Source organism: Ambystoma mexicanum, chromosome 7q, assembly GCF_040938575.1.
Source record: "Ambystoma mexicanum isolate Mex_15411 chromosome 7q, UKY_AmexF1_1, whole genome shotgun sequence".
NCBI classification, from domain to species: domain Eukaryota; kingdom Metazoa; phylum Chordata; class Amphibia; order Caudata; family Ambystomatidae; genus Ambystoma; species Ambystoma mexicanum.
Window position 1 is genome coordinate 1,135,517,201 of NC_090941.1, and position 17,066 is coordinate 1,135,534,266.

General features: G+C 47.9%; 1 protein-coding gene and 1 long non-coding RNA gene across 2 annotated transcripts in view; one reads left to right on the plus strand and one right to left on the minus strand.

The window, feature by feature from the left end:
* Positions 1 to 17,066, plus strand: part of LOC138528701 (uncharacterized) — a 158,503-nt gene that overhangs the window by 63,954 nt on the left and 77,483 nt on the right. The window lies entirely within an intron of this gene.
* The window catches only part of LOC138528694 (zinc finger protein 551-like), a 69,888-nt gene that overhangs the window by 9,233 nt on the left and 43,589 nt on the right, over positions 1 to 17,066 (minus strand). The gene's annotated exons all lie outside the window — the stretch shown is intronic.

The following is a 17,066-nucleotide window of genomic DNA, read 5'->3' on the forward strand; positions in this document are numbered from 1 at the left end:
AAGAAGCAAAGGCCTCTTGTATTATTTCATGCCATTGTACAAACTAAAAATCAAAAGATCTAATGCAGAAGTGTTCATTCTCATTTTACACAGTCCCATCCTCAATAATCATAATAAAATAAACCTAAATAAAATAGTATTCAATAATATATCTGATACGCCCAACCGGGATCAGGTTGCTCCACTCTGATATCGGATGTATTGAGGGGCAAGATCCAGTGTTGACACTCAGAGACATGCGTATATATGACACACTAATATTGATCCATCTGATAGATTCAGTCTCACAATATGGCAGCAATCTGATACAGCTAGAACAATAGCGGTACTATTAGCTGCAGTGCAACACTAGAGAATAAGACAGCCACATGACCGACAAACATTTCTCACATGACTAGATAACATCAGTTTTATATGTGATAGACAGAACGCGCATTATTGATATTATCAAAAAGCGAGCAGATGCGCAGCATTTTGGATCAAGACCTCCGTTATCGGAAGGTAAGCAGACAAAAAGCAGAATTCCTTCTGTTCCCCGTAGAGAGTAAAGCTAAAAGATATGCCAACATTGGTCACAACGCACAGGTCAGAGCAACTGGACCAAGGTCCCATGCAACTGTCCCTGGTAAGAGTTGTGTTTAACCAATCCAGCAGAACATTATGTACTGATTGGAGATAAACAGCAGATAACGCTTCAGAGAAATACTATGATGTGATGAACAATGAACGGTCGAATTCAGAGACTTAATAGACATATTAAGTCCTTTTCATTTTACTTATGCAGTAGCAAAAAACGACTAACAAGTTAAGAAACAACATTCAAACAGTGCGACATAAGTGACCCTGGAGTACCAGGTTAGTACTCCTGAATTAATGCATAAAGTAGAAGCATGATATATTGAGCAAGTACAAATAAGACAAATAATTAAACCCCCACTACCTCTTATTTCCTGTAGGCAGATCACAAATCATCAAGTTACCTGTGCATGTCAAGATTGCAGCAACTCATCCTCTCTTGTCTGAATCCTGTTTATCAAGTTGGTGACCACTGGGGACTAGGTGAACACACTAGTCACTCATATTATCTCTACCACTTTTTTAATTAGTCTTTTTTGATTAGTTGTTATCTGTTATTTTTTAGCATGAACATTCCACCGATACTCAAGGGGGTCCCAGTGATCGATTCTCCAATAAAGAAATCTGGTCATCCTGAAGGCCATTAAACATTAGAAAAAGGGCTAGAGATAGCACTTAATTTAAATACGGCCGAAACATATGTAGACCATCTACGGGGCAAAACATGAGTCAGTCTCAACAGTCTGGAGACTGTATTGAAGGTCTACCAGAGGAAAAAAAAGTGTCTGCGATTTACATATGGTGTTTGTAGATTTCCAAATTCAAACTAAGTTAAGCATGTCGTAAGAATATGACAGGTTTTTCTGTGCCATCTCCTGTCTTATCATATTAGACCGAGGAGTGCTATATAGTGTGACGAAGGACTCACGTCACTTACTAACCCCACCTTGATTTGATTATTTTCTATTTTATAGTATGAATTGTTTTTACTTGTTTTTGAAAATATGAAATAAAGTATTTTGTGATAAGAATTGGTTGTGGAGAGGATCGGGTAACCAGTATTAAGGAAAGGTTAATCAGTGTGTCACCAACCCAATCATAAACGGACAAAGAGAGGGGGTAATCAGTCTTTCCTTTACTATATGAATCTTGCATTCTTCCCACTCTACGACTGATCCCCGGCAACAAAAAATTAGGGAAATACCAAATTCTATAGCACAAATATAAAATGTGTGCGTCTCAGTTTTTCATTAGTTAAGGGTGTTAATTTAAAAGGGATTTAAAAAAGAAAGAGATTCCAAAGAGGCTACTTGCCAAGGCAAAGGGACTAACATGGCAAAGGAGCATTGCACGTCGGCTGATATTACATATGTCCATGACAAGTGCTGTGAAAGTACTGCTGAGGTTTACAAAAGTACAGAACAAGTGATAGCTTCATCAAATGGTGGGGGATTGAATAAAGGAAGATCCTGAAACTGGGAATCCATTTGACTGGCCGTGAATCATGTTCTGCTTGGAATCTCGATTCTCTATTCCATGTCAGATCTTTCCCTTTAGACATTCCTTTCCAGTGCCTTTGTGTTTACACAATCGTATACCAACATTCATCCCTGTGTATGGGCTCTGCTTCCTGCCGATGCTTTCCCAATATTAATCCAGCTTGTGTTGCAATGACAAGAATTAAGTTCTTTGCATGGAGAGCTGTATCGCGCTCGATGCCACATATTGCTGTATTCAGTATAGGTTCAATTACTTATCCGATTCTTTCCGAGATATTTTACACATTCTAAGGTTTGACACCTTTTATTGGACTAACTGGAAATATTATGCCGAGATGGCAGATGCATAAGCTTTTGAAGTCCCATAGACCCCTTCATCAGATGGTGGTGACACGATAAAATTAACAATGGTGAAAAAGAGAGCTGGCAGAGCCGGACATATCTTTTTCAAAGAGAATAATCTGTCACTTTATACTCCATTGACTGTGGGAACAGGTGTGCAAGGCATCCAGATGTCTGAGGCCTCCTCTAATGGCAAGGCAATGCAAGAGGGGATATGAAGCAGACCGCACCCACTGGAAAACAGTTCTCAGGTGCAGGGCCGGGACATTACATTTAAGCAGGGCCACGTTATTTGCCTAATGTTTTGCATGCAGTGTGTCCAAACACTCGAGCACAGCGAGGCTGTAAGTGGGACCCAATATGAAAAAGGCATTGCTGGGATTGTAGGAATAATGCAAGTTATAAAGTCCCATACCTTAGCCGCACAGTCTCAAGTTGTTCACATGTACAGTAGGTTCAACATTCTATTTCTTCAATCAGCCTCCAGTTTTTCCAAATGTCTGTCTGCATCTTTCCGCAATCCACACCAAGACAATTACCTGTAGTAATTGCAATCCCCAAACTGGCCTTGTAAGGGCAAACACAACCAGGGTGTTGAAACTCCCCCCACTGGTCAACATATCATGGAGCCAATAGAGAAAACATTCCAAAATATTACAATGTCCAATTTTATCCTAGTGTGCCTGATGCTTGACAGTGCCTTACTGGCTTGCATACAACATGGAAAATACCAACTTAATTATCACTGGTAGACTGGTGCAATGCCCACTATTATCCGAGTGTCCCTCTAGCCTGATGCCTGGTACCAACCAACTGAGTTAAGACATCCAATGTTAACATTTTTGGTGCACTTGTCCTCACTCATTTGGGTTATGAAACATTGTGTCCAATAGCTTTACATGGGAGCTGGAAGGGAGAAGCGGTTATCTGGCAAAGTCGATGCGGTTGCTTTGATAGTCTGAGGCTCAAAGTTGGCTGCACTGTGTCATGAAACATATATCTATATTCAGGCCACCATTTTTTAGGTTGAGTATCTTCAAGTGTTTGAGCTCCCACATTCTTCTTTGTGTGGGATTCCAGAGGCCTCCTTTCAGTACCATCACTGACAGGTTGTGCAGTGTGTGCCTGGCCTGTGTGAAGTGTCGACCAACTACAGTATCTGTTTTGTGGTTGAAGAAGGTGTATCTAAGCAGGTTCCTTCTTACATGTAGTCCTGGCAAGTCTCCCCTACATACTTTTCTTGTGGGCACTTCTAGCTTCTGAGGAGTTATACAGCATTGGATGGTTTTTAAGTGGATGCCCCTTCTATCTGTACTGTTTGGTTCTGCAGGGTTGTTACAGCTGATCCGGTGCAGATTTATTGGCAGGTTTAACATCTTCTAACATTGCACAGGAGCGTCACCGGTCTTATTTGTTCTTGATCTGGTAGAAAAGGTGATGGACAGTGTTAGATGTTTGGGTTACTTGTATGCAATTGAAGGAGATTTTTTGAAAATGTCTCTCAGATTCGTGTCCATGTTAAATATTGATTGTACGTCCTTAATAATTCTATCCAGTTGTTTTGGTGCTGGAGGATGACAAACACGGTATTCGTTCGGCCATTTATTGTTTCTGTCTGGAGCAGATCATCTCTAAGTTTTCTTAATGCACCATCAAATTCCCTGTCCATTCGTCTGCCTCCGTTACACTGCTGCAGAAAGGACATTCAGAGTGCAGCAAGAGGATTGTCGCTCGTCTTCCTGTTGGAGCGTATTTGTTTATTTGTAATGCACAAACCATCAGGCCCGGACGCATCAGGGCGCAATTTGTGCAAAGGTTACATACATAGCATATAGGCATACATAAAAAATTACGCAATTTGTACAAAGGTTACATACATAGCATATAGGCATACATAAAAAATTACGCAATTTGTGCAAAGGTTACATACATAGCATATATACATACATAAACAAATACACAGGAAAATAAACAAGCAGTTCTATATACATATATTACAATGCGGATGTGGTTATGATGTGAGACATAACAAGTGTCTATATGTGTATAATAGGCCAGAGTCTGTAAGGTGTGCAGAACATGTCTTAGTGCCGGTTGAAGAGCCAAGATTTGGTTTTGGACTTGAATGTGCTGAATGAGTCTTCAGATCTGATTGTAACGGGGAGGGCATTCCATAACTTGGAAGCTAAAACAGGGAAGCTTGTGCCCCCCGCTTTTTGGAGTTTGAACATAGGGATTAATAGACAGTGGGTCTGGGCGGTTATTAGAGGTTGGGATGTCGAGTGGCGGGACAACCGACTGCAGAGGTAGGGGGGGCCTTATTCGCTAAGTATTTGTGCGTGAGGGCAAGTGTTTTCAGTGAGATTCTCTGTTTGACAGGTAACCACTTTAGATTGGTTCTGGATTCGGAGATGTGATGGTTTCGAGGGATGTTTAGGGCGGCTCTAATAGCGTTGTTTTGGGTTGTTTGAAGTTTATTCATGTTCTCTTGGCTGGTTCCTAAGTAGAGGGCACTACAATAGTCAATGTTGGCCATAATGAGGGTTCTGGCTAATGTGACACTGTTAGGAGTGGTAAGAAACGGTCTGCAGGTTGCAATGAGTTTACATGTGTATGCAGAGGCTGATCAGACTGTATTTATTTGTCGAGATAGTGTTACGGTGGCATCAAGGTAAAGGCCTAAAGTTTTGGTGCCTTTCGAGACATGGATAGTATTGCCGTCAATGGCAAATGACTTATAGGCAGGCTCTAGTTTGCGAAGGCATCGCGAAGTGCCCAGGATGAGGAGCTCAGTCTTGTCGTCATTTAGGCATAACTGGTGTTGGGCCATCCAGGCTTGGATGACCATGTAGACGTCGTTAAGAGCCTTGGAGTCAGCTAGTTTGTGTAGGAGACACCCAGATAGTCAAGCACATCGAAGAGTGGTTTCGTGAAAATGTTATAAAGTGTAGGTGACACGCAGGAACCCTGAGGAACGCCGCAGTGAATAGGAGACGGGTCCGCGGCTGCGGATGGAGCAAAGACCCTCATGGATCTATTACTCAGAAAGGATTTGTTCCAGGCCGTGGCTGAGGTAGAGAAGTGGGCAGCAGAGTGGAGGTGCCTGCATAAGATCTGGTGGTTGACCAGATCGAATTCCGCAGAAAGGTCGAGAAGAAGTAGCAATGCTAATTTTCTCTATTCCTTCAATACCTCAATTTGGGTTTTTAAGTCTATCAGAGCTGTTTCGGTCCCATGTCTGGGACGAAATCCAGATTGTTGTAGACCTAGAAGATTGTTAGATTCCAGGTAATCTTGTATCTGAAGGTATGCTGCGCGGTCTAAGATCTTGAGTGGAACCGGACAGTAGTTATGGGTCTGAAGATGGTGGGTATGTTAGGGTCTAGGGATGGTTTTTTGAGCAGTGAGATCACCCATGTGTCCTTGAGGTTGTCGGGGACAATACCTGAATTAAAGGAGGAGTTGATGAAAGCCGTGATGAATGGGGCTAGATCGTGTGCAGAGTCCTTAATGATAGGAGCTGGGCAAGGGTCACGTTGGCAGTTATATGGTTTCATTCTCAGGATGATGTTTTCTACCTCAGTGATAGTGAGTGGTGAGAAGGCAAATGGTTTAATGTTAGCCGAGTCTAGGGGGGGGCCTTTGCAGGGGAGGGTGATCGGTTGTCGAGTTTCAGACTGTCTTGCTTGTCTTTATATACCTTGGTATCGGGGGCCTGGCTGTAGATAATATATTATTGTGGGTGGCTTGAATGGAAACCTGTCCTGTGCAGGTGTGTGTTCCTGTCTCTTGGTTTCTTGTACACACCTGTTTCGAGGTGCCGCCCTTTACTACAGAAGTAGTGTTCTGCAGGATGTTTATGGTCTTCTTGGGAGTATTCCATTGGGGGAAATAATACCATGGTGGAAGCCACTTAGGGATTCATGGAACTGTTTAAAGGAATTTTCACCTTCTCTCCAAATCAAGAAAATGCAGTGAAGGTGCTGATTCAGCACTGCCAAGGGGAGCATACCTACCAGCTGCAGGAATGATGGAAGCAGGGAAGGGGCCCCCATGGATGGGACAGGATATCATTGACAGCTGTAATAAAGGTGTCCTGGGCACACGTGCGGCTCGAGAGGTATAGGGACAAGATTGGGGTGGGGGACATGGGGGACTTTGGGAGTATGGGGTAGGAGCATGAGGTAAAAATGGTAACATAATAAGAGTGGAACCACCTAGCCGCAAGTATGGGGTGAAAACCACAGGTAAGTCAATCATAAAGGTTTAACACCGATAAGCCCTGCATAGTGGGCAATCACGAATTTCAAGAGCACTCCGAAGCAACAGGGTGCTGAATGAAAGTTGCAAGCTGGCTGTTCCCAGGAGGCAGCAGTCACTGGGAAAAGGGACTGGCAGATACATACACGGTCAGCGAGCCAGGCTCTCAGGTGATTGCTGGGACCAGGAAGAATTAGACACAAAAACATGTTCAGGGAGGTACAGGCACAGTTGGGTCAGCAGTTTCAAATTGCCCCTTGCAGGTGGGCATGGGAAGAAGGATGTGAGATGATGGCCGACACAGAAAGGAGCCAATCAGCAGGTGAGTTTTGGCATCCCTGAAAGGCAACAAGTATATTGTGTTCTCACTGATGTCTGCGAGGCACCTCATTGGTTGGATGCTGTGTGAATGACTCCCTTACCACGGGTTCAGGGTGTCTTGTGTTTCTTATGTGTGCTGACCAATGGCAGAATAATAAAGTTCCAGAGGTCAGCACTGTTAGGCAGAATCATATGCAGTACCCTTTGGGAACACCACACACAATTAAGACTACAATTTACAGTACAAATTCACCTTTGGTACAGCCTGTACTACACAGTAAAGTGGTAGCGATGGCCGAGCAGCCAGACTTATCTCAACAGTAAAGTGAGCAGTATCAATAGTTACACAAAGGACAGCAATTACTATGATTCAAACAAACACTGACTCAAGGTTCCTGAGTAAAGGAATATACATTTATGTACACATCAGTTATTAAACATTTCACTATTTTCAAGCAGATGGAAAATCATGCTTCTAATACACTACGCCACACCCAATAGATTCTGGAAAAGTTAAGCTCAAAATGAAGTGTGAGCAAAATGGCACTCCAGCAATTTAATAAGGGAGGGAAAGACAAGGTTATACAAAATGAGGCAGCACCAACAAGCAGTAGGCAGGGCAATCTATAAAAGGCTTGCTACAACTAGGATTCAAATCAATAGGCCTGGGCCAATGTTAATGGTTCAGAGTCTTTGCAGAGGATCACACAGTTCAGAGTAGTTTGCGGTTAAGTCTTTGCCAAGAGTTCAAAATGAAGATTGCCAGAAGAAAAGTTATTTAAAAGAGTAGAGAAGGACAAGCCCTCGGATTAGCGAAAGATTTCAAACACTTTCACGGTGGTCAAACAGAACGAATGACTGGATTGGAACAGTACCTTAAATGAAGACGAATGCTGTAGCTGCGGTAGTTCCTGGCAGTTCCTGCAAGCTCACGGTTCCTTGGCAGTTCCTGCAAGCTCACGGTTCCTTGGCAGTTCCTGCAAGCTCACGGTTCCTGAAGCGGCTGTCCGACTGACAAGAAGGAAGAAGACTGGAGGGTCCTGCGCTGCCCAGGGAAGAAGCCAGCAATGGAGCAAAGCGACAAATAAAAGGTGCACTCCTTAAAAGCACGAAGAGTCTTTCTCAAGCTGGCTATCAGGTTAACTGTGGCACAGCAAATTCGACCAATCTGAAGAGGGAAGTCCAGGGTCTTTGTGAGCTGGTTATTCCCACCAGGCTCAAGGGGAGAAGACTCTTTGCAGATCTTCCCTGTCGTTGAAGTGTAGGCAATTCGGACCTGCAACAGGGCTTCACCGGGAGATTCAGTTGTTGCAGTAGTCCTCTTCCTTCAGCTTCGCTTCGGTTCTCTCGATACAGTGGTGACTCTGCCTTCCAAGTCCCAGAGAGCAGTTTTTTATGCAGTTTTCCCCCCCTTCACACAGCCTGGCTGTCAATCACACAGCAGGATGTCACCTAGCCAATCAAACCATTGTGCGACTTGGGTCTCCAAGGAGACCCTGTGCAGGGGGCCTAAAACCCATCCCTCATATTCAGCCCACCTAGACTCTCAGGTGCCTAAGGAGGGCTTCTGAGCAGAATCCCACCAAAGGACGGCGAACAAAGGAACCAAACCTCGTTTGGCATGCAGAGTAAAACACGAGAAAGGCCTTTACAAAAAGGAATGGCGAATAAACCCAGCCAGAACCGAAATAAAATAAAAGGGGTCCAGCGGGTTAAAGTTTGAGGCTACTAACTTAGCCTAAAACAGTACCAAGGCTATTTTCATAGTCTGCAGTAGGGAAAAAAATGGTAGATACCATGGCCACCAGCCAAATCCTAAAGAAAGAGGAACAAAACAATGTTCCATGAGAAACAGACAAAAAGGGATAACTATTAACCCTTTACAGTACTCTATGGAAGATTGTTTGTACTGGGTCTGTGAATTTAAAGACTAATAAAGTCAATGGCAACGTTACATGTTCTGGGAGATAGTAGTCAGTCCAGAAAATGGAGTTTAATTTGGGAAGTCTGAAAAAGACAACCCTGTCTCACTGCACTAAAGGTGCTTTGTGACACACAATAAAAAGATGATGCCTATGGAGTAGGTGGTGCTCCATAGCCTATGAACACGACATTGTACAACACACAGCCAAACACATGTAAGAGTGGGAAAAAAGGCTCACACTCTTACCAGGTGAAAAAGATAAATCCTAGAAATCCAGCAAAGCTGCTGAGGGACTCAGTAAGTAAGGGAAATTAGCCATTCTGGAGAATTCTCCCTAACAAGCATGATTACGTATTGCAAATAAAAAGTGATTTGTGGGACAGAGTGGGAAGGAATGTGACACCAGAGGGGTGGTGATGAACAGCTGGGTCAATATTGTTTGCTCAATCATCTCTGATCAACCTATATCTAGCTATAGGGGACTGACGCAGTCCCACCAATCAGCTTTGTAGAATGTTTAAAATTTTGCAAAATTAATCACAATGGTTTCGGACTATGCAAATAACGTTTAACCGTATAAAGGATCTGACCGCAGTGGGCGGTGTCGTCAGCTCCTATCAATCAGTTCTGTTCTACTGTGCTGTTTGATTTGGGCTTGCCCAGCTGTAACAAACGTGTTACTTCTTGCTTGGTGTACGCTCCTGTTTGGATTACTTCCAGTATCCTAGTGATTACATGCTCATGGAGGACCCCTGATACAAATAGGTCATTGATTTAGCACATATGTGAGTGGCTTCTGTATTTGTTGTTGTAAAACCGCTTGTCAAGGTCTGTCATGAAAAGGTTTGCCTACTGAGGCGCCTTTTGTGTGCCCATGGCCATCCTTGTCTTTTCTATGAAATGGTTTCAATTGAAGCAGAAATGGTTGTGTGTAAGTATATACCTCGTGATTTCTCTTATGGCTCTGGTTGAGGTGTCTGTATTACTTGTGATGCTTTGCAGGAATCCCTGGCATGCAGCTATTCCATCTCCATGTGGATTCATGGAATACAGTGAAGTAACACCCAGCGTGGCCAGGAGTGCATTATATGGTACACTTTCTACCTCTGGAATCCTCCTGTGTACATGTGTGCTGCTTTCTGCAAAGCTTTATGTGTCTATCTCCAGAGGATTCAGGATGGACTCAATATATCCAGCTATGTTGTTGGTTAATGTATTGATGCCAGGGACGATTGGACAGGCCAGATTTCCTGGTTGGTGGATCTTTGGGGGAATACAGAGTCAGACTGTTTGGTACCATATGTTTGTGGTCTCCCTCAATCCTGCTTGACATGGAATTGAGGATTTCTTCTAGAGTTTTGGTTTACTCCACTCTGTAGTCATCACTCAGCTTCTGGTGTTACTTTTTGTTAGGAAGGTGTATGAAGCACCACCCTTGGGTGCTGAGGTTATTATGATTTCTATGTTTGTTTGCAGTATTTATATTGCCTATCTCTTCTTCGGGGAAAGTATGTGTAGGTATACGTTGTTTGGCTTGAGTTTCCATGTTTCCAGAGACAGTCAATGTAGGCTTCAGCATTTGCTTGTGCTATTGTAGTCAGGGGTCCACCAATTAGAGCATAATAGAAAACCACGTACTCCAAAAGTGGAGCAAACACCAGGCAAGAAGCAACACTGTTTATCACACCTGGGTGAGCACAAATCAAACAGAACAGTGGATAGGATCTGACTGAAAGGCTGACATCTGAATGGAATACAAACAGTCGTTTTATACCAAGAAATACAATGGTCGGAAGCCCATCGACACGTTAGAGAGTTCACTCTTCCTACGTTTCCCAAGAATTTGGATCTTCAACATCACCTCTTCGAAGTATACGTTGATTAGTGAAGCATAATTGAAGCAAATAGTTTTTTTTTTTTAAACTTGAGTTTTTATTGCCATTTTTAGATACAACAAACGCAGACAAGAAACCAAAAAAAAGAAAGCCCCCTGCCCCCCCTCAACCCCGCACCCCAACCCCTGCCCACCCCCCTACCCTGTGTCCAGAAACCTGTATTTGCCTTGGGAGAATTTCAATGTTCAGTCCTTCGTCTGTACCATGGAGATGATGAGATTTGTGGCCTTCCATCCGTTGGTTAGATGCCGCTTTTCCCCAGGTCGTGGGTTCCCTGGCTTATTATCTCACCTTTCGGGGTCAATCCCGGCTCGTGCAGGCCGGAAGCCTGGCGTCAAAATCAGTGAACATCCCAGCCCCAAGACTGCTGCACCCCGTACCAGTTTGTGAGGAAAGTGCTACTTTCTTTGTTCACCATCGCAGTCAGTTTGTCCATCAGGAACATATTTTTCACTTTTAGCAGCCAGTCCTCTTGGAAGGGGGGCTCGGGGCTTTTCCACCACTGGGCAAGGGCCACTCTGCCTGCCCTCAGCATGGTTTCCCACATCCTAGGGTATCGATACAGCTCTGTTTCCTCCGGGGGGAGACCCAACAACATTGTTAAGGGATTTAGTGGCAAACGTTCTTCTATTACTTCCGCCATCCAATCCCGCTCTGAACCCCAGTAGTCCTGAACTTTCGGGCAGAACCACCACATGGGGCCTCTGGTGCCAGTCTGTCCGCATCCTCTCGGGCACCTAGGCGAGACCCCCGTGAACATCCTCGACAACTTCGCGGGATCCCTGTGCCACCCATGTAACACCTTAAAGTTATGCTCCATGTCCGAGGTAAACAACTTTCCGTGAAATGCTATCTTGAAGATTCTGGCCCAGGAGTCCTCGGAAATCTCTTCCCCTGCTAGGTTGTTCCAAAACATACGAAAGTTCCATCTGCCTTGAAGGTCGTAGGTGTTTAAGATTTTGTACATGCTGGACACCACCCCCTTCCTTGAGGTCGCCAGATCGAGGAGTTTCTCGAAGGGGGTCAGCTGTCTCCTCAGGTTCGGGCCCCATGTCGGGTTGCAGAGGATGCCCTTCAGGCGGAGGTATTCGAAGATGGATAGCGAATCTCTTCCGAGAGCGTCTCTCAGGTCCTCGTAGGTTAGGAATTCCCGTTCTCTGAACAGCTGCCCCGCCCATTCCATTCCCTTGTCCGACCATTGCTGAGAGTGCCGGAACCCTCTGCCCCCCAATCTAAGGGGATGGCCCCAGAGAGAGGTCATCGGGGACTGCCAAGTGGTGAGGTGAGCAGTCCGGGGGCCCTCTCTCCAGATGTCCCAGAGGACTCCCAGGGTCGGGTGGGACCTTAAGTGTTGCGGAACTGACCCGCGCGGGGCCCACAAAAGGTCTCGGACCTTCAGTGGATGGGCATCCATATCTTCCAAGTATGACCAATACGTCCCCATTCCCTCTTTCATATGCTCCAGTAGGACGCGCAGTTGGGCGGCACAAAAGTAGAGGTGAAAGTCCGGGAGCCCAAATCCCCCCTCCTCCCTAGGCAGAGTCAAGGTGGTCCTTCCTATCCTCAGGGTTTTCCCCTGCCACACAAAGTCTCGAACCCCCTTTTGTAGCTCTCTGAAAGTCTGTGCTGTGATGTTGGTTGGGAGTGCCGTGAAAAGGTAGAGAAGCCGTGGTAGTATATTCATTTTTACTGCAGTCATTCGGCCATACCACGACAGGATCATCTCCTCAAATCTAATTTGATCTCTGCCATCATGGGGCCATAGTTGGCGGCGCTCAATTTCGATATGTCTCTGGTGAGGAGTACCCCCAGATACCGTACAGCGGCCTTCTCCACTTTAATCCCGTGAAACCAGTCCAGAGGGTCGAGCCCCGGGTCTAATGTCCTCATAGGGAGCAGAACAGATTTTGTGGCGTTGATCTTCAGACCTGAGAAGCGACCGAACAAGGCCACCAGTGCCAGGAAGGGGGGAAGTGATACTACAGGGTCCACCAGATAGGCCAAGATGTCATCCGCAAACAGGGAAAGTTTGAATTCAACATCACCCCCTCTGATCCCCCTGATGTCCGGGTGAGCTCTAATCGCTATTGCCAATGCCTCCATCGTGAGGACGTATATCAGGGGGGAGAGAGGGCATCCCTGCCTTGTCCCTCGGGAGAGGGGGAATGGTTCGGACAGCCTCCCATTCACCTGAACCCTTGCCGTGGGGGCCCTGTAGAGGGCGGTCACCCAGCTCATGATGTGAGGCCCGAAGCCCATCCTCTGGAGGAGGAGACCCATGTATCGCCACTCGACCCTTTCGAAGGCCTTCTCCGAGTCCAGGGAGAGGACACATGCGTTTAACCCCGACGTTTGGGCAAAGTGGAGCAGGTCTATTGTTTTGCGTATATTGTCTGACCCTTGCCTTCCCGTGATAAAGCCCACTTGGTCGCCATGGATTAGCTTTGGCATGATTCCCTCCATCCGCCTCCCCGCCACCTTGGCCAGGATCTTGACGTCGATATTTAACAGAGATATGGGACGATAAGAGGAGCATTCCAAGGGGTCCCTCCCTTCCTTGGGCAGGACTGCTATTATGGCCCCCATCATGGACTCGGGGAGGATGCCATCCTCCAGCACAGCGTTGAAGACTCTCGCCAAGATCGGGGCCAGGGTGGAGCGGAATCTTTTATAGAAGTAGACGGAGAAGCCGTCATCTCCGGGGGAGGTTCCCACCTTCATCCCACCTATCACCTTGTCAATCTCATCCTCGGTAACCGGACCCTCCAACCCCTCAGCCATCTCACGCGAAAGGGATGGGATCTGTATGGAGTTCAAGAAATCCTCTATCTGGGCGTCGTCCCCGTCATACTCCGAGGAGTAGAGGGTTTTGTAATATTGGCGAAAGGCCTCTCCAACATGTGAGGAGTCGCGGCCGAGATGCCCCTGGGTATCCCTCACCTCCTTCACCCTTCTACTTCTCTGGACCGCCCTTAGCTTCCAGGCTAGGATCTTATCCGCTTTGTCCCCCTTCTCATAGTATTTTTGTTTTACCATTAGGAGGCTCCTCTCAGTTTTATGTAGGAGCAGATCTTTCAGTTGGAACCTGTAGTCCTCCAGTGCAGCCACACGGTCATGCTCTAAAGCCTGGTCCGGGGATCCCCCCGGCTGGAGACAGGCTATTTTACCCCGCAGGGCTTTCTCCTGGGCCTCCCTCTCCCTCTTCTTCATGGAGCCTATTTTTATGAGGACTCCTCGTATGGTTGCCTTAAAGGCGTCCCAAATTGTGTGCATGGCCACCTCTCTGTTATCATTAAACTCAAAGAACTCCGCTATGGAGTCCAGGATCTCCTGGGTGAGTGCCTCATCTCTCAATAGGGTATCATTTCCAGCGCCCTCTACGTTCTTCACACCAACGCATCGTTAAGGTGACTCAGACCATGTTGTGGTCCGACCAGGGGACTGGGTCTATCCTATAGCCCGCTACATATGGAGTGAGGACCTCGTCCACCAAAATGTGGTCTATTCTCGAAAACGAGTTGTGAATGGCTGAGTAATAGGTAAAGGAGGGGGTCCCTGATCTGGGGGTTGGGATCGTATCCGACAGTCCCAGGTCCCCATTAACCCTCTTAAAGTTCTGCGCCATGGCTTCATCCGCGGGTCTGAGGCTCTGGGGGCCAACCCGTCTTCTGTCTATAGTTGGGTCTAGGACCATGTTAAAATCCCCCCCCCACCACCAGTGGGCACTGCACGAACAACCTCAGCTTGTCTCCTACCTCCTCCCAGAATTGGGCCTGACCTTCGTTAGGACTATACACTGCTGCTAGAGTCAAGGGGGAGCCCTGAGGGAACCCCACACCATCAGGTACCGACCCTCGGGGTCCCTCTGGATGGCCTCCTTCTCGAAGTCCATGTCCCTTGCCACCAATATGGCCACCCCTCTTTTTTTGGCCTTGTGGGAGGCGTGAAAGACCTCCCCAATTCCTCCCCCTCGCACTCTAGGCTCTTTCCCCTTTGCCCACTGTATCTCCTGCAGAAAGAGCAGGTCCAGTTTCACCCTCCTAAACTCCCTATGAACCAGGGACCTCTTCATGGGTGTGTTCAGCCATCGCACGTTAAGGGTACCCACACCCAGGGCCGGACGGGCATCAGCCATGATCTATGTTTTCCTCTCTGTTAGCCAATGATATTGCATCATCGCTCCCTCTTTGCTCCCCTTGTTTCACCTTTTGGACACTTTTGGAACGTTCCCCCAACTGCCCCCCAAACCCTTCCCCCAACAAACAAACCCCAACTAGTTCGTACTCCCCCTTCCCCCACCCCGGCATCCAGCCAGATAGTTCCGCCATTGCTGCCATTTGGCCGGACCACCAGCCTACCCTCCTCAGCTAGGCAATCAGTACAGTGCTCGTGTCTATGAGACCCCTCCCCCCCGCTGCTTCGTCCCTTCAGTTGACCCCGTTTATACTTGCTGTTCAAGGGGACTCTGTGTTCTGAGAAAACTCAGGAACTTCCTTTTTCCGACCCGCTGCCGAGTCGACGTGTTCGCTTTCCAATGTGGGCGGCGGGGTGTTCAATTTTTTGAATTTTCTCGAACTGGTTTTCTTTCTTCTGGCACCCGGCTGGCTAGGACCGCCCCTTCCAAGGGCCTCCGGACCACAGGGCCCCTCCGGGGGGTAGACTCCACCATGTAATCCCGGATGGCTCCCCTTATGTCATTTTCTGTAATCAGCATTGTCCGTTGGCCCATGTATTCGAAGGCCAGAGAGAAGGGGTTCCCCCACCTGAATCGCACCCCCTTTTCCTTTAGTAACTGCGTTAGGGGACGGCACATCCTGAGCTTGGCCAGGGTGTATGCGGAAAGGTCCTGATAAATGGTGATCTGAGCGCTGTTATAGGTCACCACCCCTGCCTTCCTTGCTTCCTCGAGCACCTTAGTCTTTTCCGAGTAGTAGTGGAACCGGGTCAGGACCGACCGGGGGCCCCCTGCCCTGCCCCCAGCCCTATGCACTTGGTCAAACGAGAGCTCTGTGGTCATTTCCTCTGAAAACAAGAGTGTGATAATGTCTCTCACCACTCGGATCAAGTCTCTCTCCGTTTCGCCCTCCGTTTCAGGGATCCCAAAAAATCTAAGGTTATTTCTCCTTTCCCTGTTTTCATAGTCATCCATCTGTCTAGCCCTTTCCTCGTCCCTCTTCTCCAGGGCTGCAAGCCTCAACTCAGTTTGCACCTCCTGGGCTGCCGTTGATGACTGGTTGGTTTCCACTTACAGGAGTCTGTCCTCGACCTTGTCCACCCTTTGGTCGATCTTTTCGAATTTCTGGGCGATATCCGAACGCATGTCCCTGATTTCCTGTAGGATAGAGGCGAAGCCCCTTTCCATCGCTGTCGTGGACTGCATTGAGGCCTCCGGCTGTGCCATGTCCCCAGCGTCAGTGGGGCCGCTGACCGCACTCTCCGTTCCCTTGAAGCGATATGCCTGCAGTGCCACTTGCCAGCTCATGCAGTCTTCCACTGTGCCCACTACAGGGACCGCTGCGGTCCGGTGGCTTTAGGGAGTCTCCTCGAGGACCCGGCCCGAGGTCCCCAGGCTGTGTTGTCCCGGGGAAACCCGCGGGAGGCTGGTGTCTTTCCGTGGGGGGGGCAGCTCCCAGGCGGGCACACGCCCCACCAGCGCCGGATGGGGGCCTCACAACTGTGTTCCTTCGAGATGTTGGCGTTCCTCTTCGGGGGGGGGTGACCGTCTGCGCCGTCCCACTGTCGCCATCTGAGGTCACGTTCCCCTTCCAGGGGGGTGTCAGGCAGGCACACGCCCTGGGAATGGGCCCAGAGGCCACCACCTGTAGAAGTCTGGTGTGGGCGAGCTAGGCCCCTCTGCGTGTCCTCAATGCGAGTGCAGGCTGCAGCGATTCTGAGAGAGAGAGAGGGGGGGGGGGGGGGTTGCGTTTCCACTCCGGCGGTTATTGTGCTCTGAGGGTGTTTTTTTTTTTTTTTAATTATTTGGGGGGGCGTGGTGTTGTGCGGCCCCCCATGTGCCCTGACCCCGCTCTCCCGCTCCGAGGGGGGGTCGGGGCCTGGAACCTCCCCAATCAGGCCCTGGTTGCCGTGGCCGAGACGGATTGCACAATGTGCTTGCTGGGGCCCGCCTTGCCGGGGGCTCGTCACGGCCCAGGGAGGAGGGGGGGCGGTGAAGGCCAAAATCCCCCGCCGGGGCCGCTTTCCCAAAATCTTGTGGGCCCCCCGCGAGGGCGGGGGGGGTGGATGGGTGCT